Source organism: Lactuca saligna, chromosome 9, assembly GCF_052625555.1.
Source record: "Lactuca saligna cultivar CGN05327 chromosome 9, ASM5262555v1, whole genome shotgun sequence".
NCBI lineage: Eukaryota > Viridiplantae > Streptophyta > Magnoliopsida > Asterales > Asteraceae > Lactuca > Lactuca saligna.
In genome coordinates, this window is record NC_136425.1 from 164,505,296 (window position 1) to 164,514,787 (window position 9,492).

General features: G+C 38.8%; 1 pseudogene; it reads left to right on the top strand.

The window, feature by feature from the left end:
* Positions 1-1,943: 1,943 nt before the first annotated feature.
* LOC145017539 (polyphenol oxidase I, chloroplastic pseudogene) lies at positions 1,944-3,971 on the top strand (annotated as a pseudogene).
* The last annotated feature ends 5,521 nt before the right edge of the window (positions 3,972-9,492 follow it).

The following is a 9,492-nucleotide window of genomic DNA, read 5'->3' on the forward strand; positions in this document are numbered from 1 at the left end:
GTAATAAAGCTTTGATACACCGTTGTTTAGGAAAGAAATACATATGAACTTGATTCTTTATCCCTTTTTTTTTTTTGATTTGACGATATTATCTTCTTATTTCAATCACATAAACATTAGTTACTTCCTTATTTTTACAATAATGATTTTCGAAAGGGAAACCATGTTATTTGATTCGACAATCAGGAAAGAAATTTTAGGCAATATAAAAGAAATTAAAGAATTTTAAAGATACTTGATTTTGACGAGGGAAATTGATTTTCAACAACATAGGGTCTGGAACTTTTCAAAATTCATCCATATTTTTTAAAACTAAATTTTAGGTTTTGCTAAAAGATTTTATTCATAATCATTAATAAATCACATAATCATTATATCACTTTACATTAATATAATCATATTAAAATGTGGAAGCTAAGTTTTGTATTGAAAACCATAATACAACATTGAATGGATAAACTAGATGAAATGCCCATCCAAGAATATCCAGATTTCCCAAGCATGTCAGCTTCATGCCCTTCGAAGCTGAATGACCTGCAACTAAAAACATAAAGTATCAATTTTAATGTAACATTCAAAAATACATATATTTTTTTTATTTCATTTAAGTCACACAATATTAATATCAAAATAATCAAAAACTATCATAGTAACATGTTATTAGAGTACAAATTCTTAAAATCACTAAGTGCATAAATCATAAGGTGATGTGGTGCGATCAGGTCAAACCCTTCCTCTTCAAACTAGAAGTACCTGAAACATAAACTGAAAACTGTAAACATAAAGTTTAGTAAATTTCCCCAAAATACCACATATTGAACAACATATTGCGAAGCATATATAGGTGTTTGCCTACCCCTTCAGTGTATTTCAATTGGATACTATCAAGCATATATGGGTGCTTACAATCACATTCAGTATATTTCAACCAGATATCGGGTCTATTTCATCGCCTACTACTACCATATAATATCGATCTCTTTTGTTTTTTAATTCTTCCGAAAACGGTACAATCTGCTTCGATCTCTTTTGTTACAATCGGATGTGATCACAAATGAACAATCTTCACAAACAGTTAAAATGATTTGTAGACCAAACTCAGTACTAATCAATGGAAATAAATTTGTTTTTACTATTAGCAACAAAATTACTTATAATTCTCAGTATCGGTTTGATTACATTATAATAATAATAACAATTTGATATTAGTTCTTAATACCATATTTTTAATCCATAAATCTAATATACTGATAATAGTAATACCATTTATTTCCCAAGCGGGGATTAACACCTCCTTCAACAACCATTAATATATATAGAAAATCTTGTTGCTACTAAGAACGATCTAATTGATTTCCACAATCGAACTCCCTCCAATATATATGCCCAGATTGGCGAGTTGATGTCCCCAATTCATAGTTGAAGTAGGGATATCGATACAAGTGTGATTCAGAAGCGGTGAAAAGTGCTATAACATATCTTTACGGCTTCAAATTTAATGAATGTATAAAAAATATTTATGGGATTGCTGCACTACACCCATCATCCACCCATATACATCCCAACCTCTTTATCGGTTTCTAATCTGTAGTATAAAATTAAAAAATTAAAAACCTTAGCTAGGTTAAGGAACTGAAACAGCTGTATGAGCTCGAAAAAACGTTTGGTGACAAAACTAAAGAAACCACCAGTTGTTTACCCGTATGTAGGTTTATTCCTTTTACATTCATTTTTAAGTCATTCATAGATTCATAGATTTAGATAAGGAGTGTCTGGTTGATAACATAACGTTTTTTTTCGGAAAAAAAAAAAAAATCAACGGAAACTGCAGATATGCTGACATGTTTGTCTTTTCATATAAACAACACGTTAATAATTACCATTCTTTCCTTTGTGGTTTGGTAGAATGTACAAGGAATTTGTCTATAAAAGGGAGGCCGAAAGGAGTATTATTAAGCACACGAAACCAAAACATGGCTCCTTTCAACTTTACTTTAGCCACCCCCACCACCTCTTCTTCACCGTTCTTTTCACAAACAACCACCAAACAACGACGGTTGAAGACACATGGGAAGCAAACCCATCGCTTCCAAGTCTCATGCAACGTCTCATCAAACGACCATGAAAAACCACCCCCCACAAACCCACAACCACAAAAACTTATACTACCACAAACATCACTCAACTTGCAGAACGTCGACAGAAGGAATTTGCTCCTGAGTCTCGGCGGAGTCTACAGCGCCGCCACCTTGTCCGGTCTGCCACCGGCCTTTGCAGAACCTATCAAGGCTCCGTTCAATCAGCCTGATCGACCATGCAAAGATGCCGTATCCGGCTTCGACATTAATAAAAAGCTACTTAGACCTATTGACTGTTGCCCTCTGTCCAAAAATGTGGAGGAGTCTGATTTCAAGTTCCCTGATAAATCAAGCAAAACTCGCATCAGATATCCACTACACAATCTTCCACTCGGGTATCTCGATAAATATATGGATGCGATTCAGAAAATGAAGGATCTCCCAGATAGCGACCCACGCAGTTTCAAAAACCAAGCTAAAGTTCATTGCGCTTACTGCAATGGCAGTTACACTCAAAATGATAAAGAACTCCAGATTCACAACTCCTGGCTCTTCTTTCCCTTCCATCGGTGGTACCTTTATTTCTACGAGAGGATACTTGGAGATCTCATTCATGATTCGACATTCGGGTTACCCTACTGGAACTGGGACAACCCCGAAGGAATGACAATCCCACACTTCTTCGTAGAGAAACAATGTAACAACTATAACGTCAAAAACGGAGAAAACCCTCTCTATGATGAGTATCGGGACGCCAGTCACCTCCGGTATGAATTGATCGATCTTGACTACTCAGGGAAAAACCGCGACCTTTGTTACGATCAGAAGGAAATCAACCTCGCTACTATGAATAGGCAGATGATGCGCAACGCCTTTGATGCAACAAGCTTCTTCGGTGGCAAATATGTAGCTGGTGATGAGCCCATTCCCCGAGGAGATAATGTAGTTGGATCCGTAGAGGCTGGTTGTCATACCGCTGTTCACAGATGGGTTGGTAACCCTACAAATGAGAATAAAGAGGACATGGGCAACTTCTACTCTGCGGGGTATGATCCTTTGTTCTACGTCCACCATTCTAATGTGGACCGAATGTGGACTCTTTGGAAGCAAATGGGAGGCAAAGAACCGACAGATACTGACTGGGAAAACGCGTCATACGTGTTTTACGATGAGAAACAAAATCCCGTACGTGTCAACAACAAACAATCGGTGGATTTGAGCAACTTGAAATACGAATACAAAAGCTCAGCCACTCCATGGATGGATAGACCACCAAGATCACGCTGCAACAGACCCGGTTACACGAAGAGGAACAACACAAAGGACTTCCCATATCAGAAGGACCCGCCAGAAAAGTTGACATTAACCAACACTGTGAGGCTTCGAGTAAAGAGGCCTCCTGCTTCTAAAAACAGGAGCGCTGCGCAAAAGAAAAGTGAGAAAGAGATCTTGTACTTCATTGGAATCAGTTTCGATTGTACCGAAGCTGCAAAATTTGACGTGTTTGTGAATGATTGTGACGAAGAACAGATCACCCCGTGTGATAGTGAGAATGTGGGTTCTTTCGCGGCTGTTCCACATGCTAAAGGCATGGCAATGGGTTGCAAGTCTGGGATGAGGTTTTCGTTAACAGAATTGTTGGAAGAAACAAAAGCTGAGGGGGATGAGTCTATTCGGGTGACAATTGTGCCGAGGACACCCGGCAATAAGGTCACCATTGATGCTATCGAGATCCGGTTGATTCCAGTTCTTTAAAAATAATCGAAATGATCGAATGCATTGTTGATGGATTCCGCAACCACGAAATGAATAAGTTGGAGTCTGTGTAGTTCGATAAACGTTGTGATTTTGTAATGCATGGTTTATTTAAATGGAAATTTGTCTTGAACAAAAGTCTCTGAATTTTGATCAGTTAATTTTAAAAGATTTTCATGCAAATCCAGATCATTATGTTTGAAAAAAATTACCTTCGTTACATCTTAATGATGGATTCATAAATTTTTTACTCCATTAACCAACCGAATTTTCTGTTAATTAAGTTCATTGAACGACATTCATGCCAAATTTATGTCTATGTCCATATGTTCTTAACAACTAAACGATTGGTGATAGGTATACCCATAAATGGTGAAAATTGAATGGATGTTATTCTAAAATTTAGTCCAATTTTTTTTTTTGGACTATTTTGCCTCTGATGCTTCCGTGATGATGTCTACCCGTGGTCCTAACTGAAGCTGCATGGACCTTAAAAGTAGGACGCTATGTTGGTGAGAGATTCAAACTTCATTGTTTTGTTCAAGCTTGTTTCCTCGACCAATTCCAAGTGAAGATTCTCTAGGTGTAACCCTTGATTTCAGTTTTCAAGATTGAAGCTGTTTTAAACCGTCATGGTGTTAGTTGGTTGTACTGTTTTACTTTATTATGTACTTTGTATTATTTATGCAGCTTCCTGTTGACTTTTAGTTAAAAATCTATGTGTTCAAAAAGAAAAAAAATGGTTAGCAACGATTTTTATATTGTTGTCATCAAATTAAAACATTCTAATATTATTATTATAGTCTGGTTAACCTGTAATTTGCGATTGGATAAGTCTCTCAGTATACGATTCTCTTGATTTGGTATTGGATTTTGGTTATATAGGTCTAGATATATGTAATGTATGCATGTATACTAGATGTAGCTATGTTTACAGGACCGGCCACACAATTCGGAAAAACATATATTCATTCTAAAAGATTCAAAACCCCAAAAAACGGTTTTCTAACTAGATACCAAACATAGCAATTAATGTTTTGATATAGTTTTAGTATATATAACTATACTATGTGATAATCTCTGGGTATCCTGATAATTTTAATGAAATTATAACTTAATTGAGAATTGATAATAACAGATTTAATAAATATGATAAATATATATGTTTTGTAATATCATAATGACATAATCTTGGTTGAAATTAGGAAATGGTATTGGTTAGAATATTGAATTGACATTATATATATATATATATATATATATATATATATATATATATATATATATATATATATATATATGTATATATATATATGTTAGAAAATTATATTTTTTTAGAATGCAATGTAAATATAAATAAAACAAGGCTGAAATCAATATGAATAATAAAATTGTACAGAGGTTTTATTGATTTCTAATAATTCATTATACACAATATTGGATGTTTTATTTGATAATCTACCATCCTTATCTAAACACATATCAACAAACACAAGTCGAAGATTTGTTGTGTAATAGTCGGAATTCAGGTAATTACTTTTCTTTCCCTTAAAATGAATTTTCTTTGCAAAAAGGGTCCATACGTACGCTGAGCTTACATAGGTGTACCTTTATTATACTAGCGGAAGGCCGGTCGTAGGCATGCACCACATACGCAGGGCGTACCAAGCAATATGCAGGGCGTATGTGGCTAAAGTTAAAACCCTAGTTTTAGGTTAAGGCCCCTATTTAATCTTTTAGTCCAAGAATTATTTCCAACTTGTTGATTCATCTCCTAGACTCAATGAGTTCACTCAGAACTAGAAAATGTTGGGGAACCATGACCCGACTCGTCGAGTTGCATGAACAACTCGTCGAGTCCCATATATACGAATTCCATACAGTCGATTTCTGCTGAGTTCAATGCATACATTCCATAGATCTGGTATCCTTAGCCTAGCATAACACGTAATGTTGTTAACTTTACGTGCATGCATGGCGTTATGAAGCTAGAACACAAAAACTAAGCCTTAAAGGAGTTCTAAAGCATGGGTTATGGCCATAGCTCAATAAAGGTGGCAACTTTAAGCTTCTTGAGCTCAAATGTTACCATATCTAAATTCATCACTCTAATATGCACTTAAATCCTGAAAGTGACCTAGAAATTGCCCAAAAATTACAATATGAAAGCCCTAAAGAAGATCAAAGTGATGGAAAGCCAAGGTATAAGCTTTATACCTCAAACAAGCTGGAAATATAACCCAAGATCTGGATCTACTGCCTTCTTCTTGAATCTCCAAGTCTTTCCTTCCTTCTCCAACCTTCAAATCACTAAAATGGCACAAAATAGCTCAAGAACACTCAAAAGTCGATTAGGGTTTCGTGAATAGGGTTTGGAGGTGATGGAGACTAGAGTGGAGGCCATATAAGGTGTTTAAATAGGGTGCAATCCCTAAAATTTAGGGTTTCACTCAAACAGCTCTACTCGTCGAGTCGGGACATCCGACTCGTCGAGTAGACTCTTCCACCCGCGTCCAAGATCTGGCCCTAATCGACAAGTTTGGGCCTCCAACTCGTCAAGTCCTAGTATAAAATGCATAATTCTTATTTAAAATACATACCAGGAACCAAGCGTTACAAATCTCCCCCACTTATTTTAGACTTCTTCCTCGAAGTCAGCTGCTGCATCCGGAAAAAGCTCGGGAGAATGGTCCAATATATCTGCCTCTAGCCCCCAAGTCCATTCTGATCCCTTGCGGTGTTGCCATTGCACATTTACCTGCTCAACCCTCTTGTTCCTTCGATCCTTCGACTTCCTGTCGATGATAGCTACTGGTCGCTCGATGTAGTTCAAGCTATTATCCACCTGAATATCCTTTAGAGGTACCAATACAGAGTAATCTACCAAGCACTTCCTCAGATGGGAGACATGAAAGGTACTGTGAATTTGACTAAGTTCGGCTGGTAGATCCAGTCTATATGACACCTTGCCCATCCAGGCTGCAACCCTAAAAGGACCAATGTACCAATGGCCTAATTTTCCCCGCTTCCTAAATCGGATGATACCTTTCTTAGGTGACACCTTCATGAGGATCATATACTCGACCTGGAACTCCATGTCCGATCGACGCTTGTCAACATAACTTTTCTGCCGACTCTGAGCAGTCTGAAGCCTGCTCCGAACCTGTTAGATCCACTTTATCATCTTAAGTACCACTTTGGTACTCCCCATGACCCTCATTCCAACCTCACCCCTACATATAGGAGTTCTGCACTTCCTCCCGTATAACATCTCGAAGGGAGGACGATCAATACTCGCATTGTAACAGCCCAAAATCTTAAGTATTGTTTAATTGCATTTTGGGGGTGTTTTAAAGGGGAGACTCGGCGAGTTGGAGCCAGACTCGCCGAGTAGGGTCGCAGTTGTGGTCGCGGGTTCGCGGCTGGACTCGACGAGTCCAGGTATGGACTCGGCGAGTCGACGCTGTTCAGCGGAAAACCCTAGCCGTTCAGTTTGGGACGTATATAAGGGATCTTATGCCGTCATTGTTCGCCTTTTGGCCGATTGAGGAGAACCCTAAACGACTGTGGCATCTAGAGCAAGCTTGAAGGCCATTAGTGACTTTGAAGGAATTGTGGTGCAAGAAGAGGAAGGATTTTGGCCAAAGGAAGATCAAGGGGATCGAGTTCTGAGGTTTGGGGACACAGAGAGTACGTTTTCAGGTAATGTTTCGGATCATTCCTGTTATTTTGATGTGTACACGGATTTAGGGTTTATGAAACCCATTTGGTGATTTGATGGATTATTATGTTGTTATACAAAAGTTTATTCCCCAGTAATAAGATGATTAGAGGTCCAGAAGTCCCATGAGTGTGTATTTCGGGACCATACGTAATTCTGGAAGCAGTTGATCGACTGCATGGCGTGGACTCGCCGAGTTGGATGATCAGACTCGGCGAGTAGCTTGAAGATTCACTGGGACTCGCCGAGTTGTTCTTCAGACTCGGCGAGTGGAGTCGGGGTGGCCCCGCGATTCTTCCAGGAGTAACTCGTCGAGTCAAAGAGGATACTCGACGAGTAGAAGGGGATCTTAGAGGACTGAAGGATGACCAGACTCGCCGAGTCGCCAGGGAACTCGCCGAGTCTAGTCGAGTTGATAGTGGACTGTTGACCATAGTTGACCTGTGTGATTTCTTAGGGTCAGTTAACGTGGAAGATAGAAGTGTTAATAAGAGATATATGATGTTACAGGGAGCTTGTAGCTCGGAGGATCAAGTGCAAGGGACTTCAGGAGTTGCTATCTCCCAGCGTCCGCGAGGTGAGTCTTCTCACTATACTTTACCCGGAAGGGTTTGATTGTGTGACCGGGAGGTCGAACATGTTATGCGTTATGTATTCATACTGTAAATGGAAGTTAGTAGTTACGCGTGATATGCATGTTATATGGGCCGGAAGGCAAAATATTATGTGACAAAAAGGTCAGGTATGATATGTGATATATGTGCTTTATGTGTTAGAATATGTTTCGGGCCGGAAGGCAGGTTGATATACGATATATGTGCTTTATGTGTTAGAGTAATTGTATTATGTGTTATATATGTGTATGGGCCGGAAGGCAATTATTCTATGGGCCGGAAGGCAATTATCTTATGGGCCGGAAGGCAATTATTCTATGGGCCGGAAGGCAATTATCTTATGGGCCGGAAGGCAATTATTCTATGGGCCGGAAGGCAATTATCTTATGGGCCGGAAGGCAATTATCTTATGGGCCGGAAGGCAAATATCTATTGGGCCGGAAGGCGATTATCTCATGGGCCGGAAGGCATTGTGCAGTGGACCGGAAGGTCAGGGCCTGGAAAGGCGTACGTGCGTAAGGTGTATATTGGGGAACTCACTAAGCTTCGTGCTTACGTTGTTTATGTTATGTTGTTTCAGGTTCTTACAGTAACGCAGGATGGCAACGGTTCGATTGTACACACCGAAGAAAGAGTTGTGTTTTGGAGGATCCTGGTTTTCTATTTAACTGGAAATGAAACTACGTTTTGTAATTCTATTATGAACGAGGTTTTAAACAAGTGTTCTAATAAAATGATTATTTTAAATGCAAAATTTTACCTTGAAATTCACGGTGTTACAAATTGGTATCAGAGCCTTGGTTTGAGGGATTCGGACGCGCCTACGGGTGAATCTGGACTCAAACTAAGGAAGTAAGAAAAAGTTTTCAAATAAATAGTTTCTAAAAGTGAATAAGAGTTCAAAGAGAAAGCAAGAAAGAGCAGTGTGTACAATCAGCCAGAGCCAAACGGTGATTTCCCAAAATACCCTTACTTTTGTGTTATGAAATATCTATTATGCACTTTATGAGATATTATTGCATGCTAGAGACAGGCTAGGAATTTCATATCTTAGGACTAGAGTGGCCTGATTTGTGATGCCTTAGCCTAGGGTTTGTTGTTATATGTGCGTTATGCTTTTGTGTGTATGTGATGAGTGAGAGTATCTAGTTAGAACGCACGAGGGGTAGAGCTACAGAGTACAATGGTACTTCCGAGGATGAGCCGAGAAGGTGGAGCTATCAAGGATAGGAAGTCCTATGTATGCTTCGATGCTCGAATGCTGCTTGCTTCGTGCTTTGTGGAGTTCTCGATGATGGGAGTCAGCTACTAAGTGAGTATGACG